Raw genomic sequence first — 6000 nt, forward strand, 5'->3', positions numbered from 1 at the left:
TATGTCTATATAACTGTTTCAATGCTGCAGTATCGAAGTCATGTGTTTCTGTGAGCCACGCTGTAATGTTTGTAATGTGATCCGTTTATCTCTTTATTCAAGTAACACAACTTCATTCTTACGCGCATAATCGGTACTTTGTCTTGTCTATAATGGTGTAACTTTTGATGACACTATCTTCGAAGAAGTGGGATTACTTTTTACCATCTGGAATGCATTGCTGGGTGATCATGATACTTGTAGCTTTCCCCTCACTGTATAGCTGCACCCAGTGCCCATGTGATGCTGGGTATAACTATACGTAAGGGTTATGGGTAGTTTGTCCTTACCCGAGGAAGGCTTCCCAAGATTTTCATACTAAAATGGCATTTTTCAAAGACATATCAGGAGAAATTCTACTTTATTGTCAACCTTTCTCTGTCCCAGCAACACACTCTTGAGTGATCTATAGCACCAGAAACTATAAGACGTTCGTGAGATTTGCCGCCAGACTCCGTCACCCACTTCGGAGACCATTTGTAGGGTTTGTGTACAATTTTACCTCTAGTAGTCTATCTTCATGATCATGCAGTCGGCAAATCTTGGACAAATGCCCACACACCCTTCAGGGCTACAAGTAACAGTGTCTTCGCCATATCTGGCAGCTACCGATAGTAGAAGAGATTGCACAGAATTTTGCAAGCTTGCAATTTTAGCTGCTTTTTTTGGCATCCCAAGTTGTTGGAAGCCACTTACAACCAAACTATTTAGGCTGCCAAAAGTACACACAAGTAGATTGCACCTATAGTAGCCTAGCTCTGTGATGGTCTGGACGAGAGGCTGGAATTTAATGACTTTGGTCATAAAGGCTTCTTCTAGAATCAAAGGTGCAGGCTACTTCACGCGCACACATACCATTTCACCTCTGCAGTTTGTGCAGTTGTGTAAATAACGCTTATTTAGCAGAAATGGAAATTAAAAAGATACTTTAAAGATGTTTTAAAATAGGCCTACATTTTGAGCCACACCACACTGCGACTACGATGTCGATCTAAAGGTCTTTTCAAATGGGCAGCGATTACCACGTCTACGCCGCCTAGCAATTCATAGTCAATGAGACCTGCATATTTTTTCTGTACGCACGGATATAAGTCGAGTGGCGACACCGCAAGCTTATTTACGTTGTCGCGGTCCCGTGAAATTGACCAGACGTGGATTCGGTTGAGCCTTTTTTTACGCTTGCGCCCCTCATGAGCAGACCTGGATCTCTATAACTTTGCAAAAGCCAGGTTTGCAGTGCACGTTGCACACCAAAGGCCAGTCCACACCAATGCAACTCTTTGCACAACCAACATGGAACTACTTGCAACTACTATATCTCCAATTGCAGTTGCAAGGAGCTGCATTGGTGTGGAGCTGGCCTTAAAACTGTTTTGGGACTAGTTACATACCGTAAACAAGGGAAGGGAGTAAAGGAAAACCACCCTTTCTATGGGAGGTGAACAGCACAGAATACGAATGTGTCCTATGATGAGAAAATATATTCTAGCAAAACATTATCTCACATATTTAGGAAAGCTTTACTTAAGCATTTTCAACATCATTATAAAACAGGTCTTAGGGTGCGGTCACAGCAAACTTTTTATTGTGCCTCTGAGGGCGGATTCTGCCAATGGTTTTCAATGGGAACGGAGCGGTTTGTTGACCATCTGCAAAAACAAAACAAGAACAAAACTCCGTTCCCATTGAAAAGCGTTGGCAGAATCTGCACGCACATGTAGAATTAAGAGGAGTTTGTACAAAAAATCATAATACCACGGCTTTCACCGAAACCTGTGATGTGACAATTAAAGGAGCGACTGTGGCTCAGGAGGTAGAGCAGGTCGTCCAATGATCCATGGGTCGGCGGTTTGAATCCCGGCTCCTCCTGTCTACATGTCGAAGTGTCCTTGGGCAAGACACTGAACCCCAAATTGCTCCCGATGTGCTGGTTGGTACCTTGAATGGCTTCCGCTGCAGTCGGTGTATGAATGTGTGTGTGAATGGGTGAATGTAATGCATCTATGTGTAACGGGTAGAAGAAATACTCTGTTTATTGTAGTGAAATTCCTGCTAATATATGTCTATAGTTTATCCTCCTGTGTGAGTGGTTGTTTGGTGCCCCCTACTGGTAGTCTATAAATGTGACCGGAAACGGAAATTCCCCACAGTCTGACTAGCTATCTGCTGTGGTGAGTGTGAATTGTCCGGTGCTCCTCTGAAAAAGTATTATAATGTACACAAAAGCTAACGTGAGATTTGCTGTATGATACACAGTCATGTAACAACTTTGAAGATGCTATCCCAGTGTATTTTCGCTTTGTGTTTGTTGCTCACGTTGGTTGTACTATTTATTTTGATACTGAAGACAATGTTATCTTTCCTATAGACGTCACAACCAGTGGAGGAGCTAACCAAAATATGTTTGTGCTTATGAACCACTCATTTGCAGGTAAATGTTGTTGCACTATGTTTTGTATTAAGTCAGAGATGTTTACAAGTTCAAAGTTCATATTGTATTGTGGACCGTGGACGCCATTTTAGAATAATGCGCATCGCACCTAAACGTGGTGGCTGCTGTATATTCTGTGTACCACCAGAGGGTGCTGTTATGCAGTTTATTCATTCACTTTGTCTACCGTCTTTCATTTCTATATAAAAAGGATGTTGTAGGTTAAAAGCAAGTTAAAAAGATATTGTATTTGAATTCATTGTAAAGCATTAATGTTAAGACCCAGTTAAAACCACTATACGATCACATGTTAAAAAGAATACTGTTACCATTGTAAAAAGACATCTGAATGCATTTAATGTAAAATGTAAAGTAGTATTTAAGATGTTCTGTACTACACAGTCTGACTAGCTATCTGCTGTGACGTCACAACCAGTGGAGGAGCTAACCAAAATATGTTTGTGCTTATGAACCACTCATTTGCAGCTACCTCAGTAAAAGAACCACAACACCCAACCCAGTGCCTCTGTGTGTGTGTTGCATGACGGGACGGGTACACAACCGTTACATTGGTGCCGTGACCCGGATAAGGTGGGGACAGTGAAAGTCAAGAGTTGTGTGACACTGAAACCACGGAGTGAGCACCTTGTCTGGGGCAAGTTACCTGAGTCAGCAGTGATGTCGGCAGGAAGTACAGTGATCGTTGAGCCAACGCAGTCTAAAGCCAGACCCAAGCAGATCCTTGTTGGGAGAGTTGTCACTCCTCTTTGGGGAGATCGATGGGTGCCTGTTAAAATCATCAACCCTACAGACCGAGCTGTGGTGCTGAGAAGGAACGCCAAGATAGCAGATGTTTCTCCCTGTATTGCAGTTGAAGACCTACCAAAAGCAGACGAGGTCAAGTGTAATGTGCAGAGTGTGCAGAGCGAAGACGTGCAGCCGAGGTCAGAAGAGGACATGGTGCGTGCACTGGAGGCTCTGGGTCTGCAAGACATTGACCTGAAATCGTGTGAAGTGTCGCTGCAGTGGAAGGACAAGCTCCTTAACATCATCGAGCAGTACGAGTCAATCTTCTCCCGACACAAAATGGACTGTGGAGAGGCTAAGGAGTTTGTGCATCGCATCCACCTTGTCGACGACAAGCCGTTCCGTCTACCCTACAGACGCATACCACCGAGCCAGTATGAGAAACTGAGGACGACTCTGAATGACATGGAAGAGAGAGGCATTATTCAGAAGTCGAACAGCGAGTATGCATCTGCACTCGTTCTGGTATGGAAACCGAATGGAGACCTCAGAGTCTGCACTGACTTCAGATGGCTTAACGCAAGAACTGTGAAGGATGCCTACCCACTGCCGCATCAAGCCGATGCTCTAGCCGCACTCGGTGGAAACGCTTTCTTCTCCACGATGGACCTGACATCAGGCTTTTATAATGTCCCTATGCACCCTGACGACAAGAAGTATACAGCGTTCTCATCGCCCTTTGGACTTCATGAATACAACCGTCTCCCTCAAGGTCTATGTAACAGTCCAGCTACGTTCATGAGGATGATGATGTCCATATTTGGTGATGAGAATTTCACAAGTCTGTTGTGCTACCTAGATGATTTAATGGTGTTTGCTCCTACAGAAGAAGCTGCACTCCGACGCCTGCAGATGGTGTTCGCCCGCCTCAAGGAGCACAACCTTAAACTCGCACCCAAGAAGTGCTTCTTCCTCAGAAGGACCGTGAAGTTTCTTGGGCATGTCATCAGTGAAGATGGTGTTCGGACAAACCCTGAGAAAGTGCGAGCCATAAATGACGTCCAAGTCACCGACCTCATGGAGTCCGATGGGAGAACACCTTGCCCTAGTAAAATCAGATCGTTTCTAGGCATGGTGATGTACTATCAAAGTTTCATCGAGGCATGTTCTGCGAAGGCAAAACCGCTGTTCAAGCTCACAGCTGAACCTGGTGCTCAGCACAAGCACAAGAGAGGTCGCAAACCTGTGAAGAAAGGAGGTCAGGTGAAGCTGACGCCTGCTGATTGGACAGACGCATGCCAGAACGCTTTCGAGACACTGAAACACGACCTCATGACAAGTGTCACTCTAGCCCACCCAGATTTCAATGCCCCTTTCATTCTAGCCGTCGACGCGTCCTTCGATGGGATTGGAGCTGTCCTGTCGCAACTGCCGCCTGGTGGAAAAGTAGCCAGACCAGTCGCCTTTGCGAGTAGAACCCTCTCACGCTCCCAGCTGAACTACCCTGCACACCGGCTTGAATTTCTTGCCTTGAAATGGGCAGTATGTGACAAGTTCAGCCATTGGTTGAAAGGCAGACACTTCACCACATGGACTGACAATAACCCCTTGACATACATTCTGACCAAACCCAGACTTGATGCGTGTGAACAGCGATGGGTGGCGAAGCTCGCTGCATACGACTTTGACTTGAAGTACATCCCCGGCCCAAAGAACATCGTAGCCGACGCCTTGAGCCGTGAGCCGTTTGTCCAGTCGTGTGTGGGTCATCGCCTTGTGAATGAGCATTATGCCTCGCTGTTGGACCAGGTCAACGGTGTGAACGACAGACTCGTGCAAGACGTCTTCAGAGTGTCCAACAACTGTCAGGCTGTTGTGGACGGCGGTGGTGAAGCATCGACCGAGCCTGTGCAGGAGGCAGTTCCACCGTTCACGAGAGGCTCAGTCGCTTCAGAGGACGTCGCTGCCATCTTCAATGCTCAGTCCACCGGAGGTGTGAGTCATGTGATGGGAACCGGTGCTAGCCCCAATCTTCTGCAGAAGGAAGACCAGTCCACTGCACTCACACAGAGCCAGCTTGTCAGTCAGCAGGAGGCTGACAGCACAATAAGCAGAGCCATGTACTTTGTGCAGAGACACAGGAGACCTACCAAGCGTGAGAGAGCTGTTGAGTCACAAAGCGTGATTAAGTTGCTGAAGCATTGGAGTAGACTCACCATACAGAATGGCATGCTGTACAAGACAAAGAAAGACCCCCACATGAACAAGAAGATCTTCCAGTTCATAGTGCCTGACTCGTTGAAGCAGAAAGTCCTCCATGGTCTCCATGACACAGCGGGTCACCAAGGCCAACACCGTACCTTGTCTCTGGTGAGGCAAAGGTTCTTCTGGAATGGCATGGAACGTGACGTTGTGAACTATGTTCGCTCCTGTCAGCGCTGCATAGTAGGGAAGACGCCTGAGCCACACAGCCGTGCGCCACTCAAGAACATAGTCACCTCTGAGCCTATGGAGTTAGTCTGCATAGACTTTTGGACCGCTGAGCAAGGGAACAAGTCTGTCGATGTTCTAGTTGTGACCGATCATTTCTCCAAAATGGCACACGCCTTCCCGTGCAGGAATCAGACCGCCAAGCAAGTCGCTCGTCGTCTCTGGAATGACTTCTTTCTCATTTATGGTTTTCCTCGTCGTCTCCATTCGGACCAGGGAGCCAACTTTGAGAGCAAGCTGATTAAGGAGCTTCTAGAGATGGCCGGGGTACAGAAATCCCATACGACTCCGTA

This window comes from Electrona antarctica, assembly GCF_951216825.1.
Source record: "Electrona antarctica genome assembly, chromosome: 6".
Classification (NCBI taxonomy): Eukaryota; Metazoa; Chordata; class Actinopteri; order Myctophiformes; family Myctophidae; genus Electrona; species Electrona antarctica.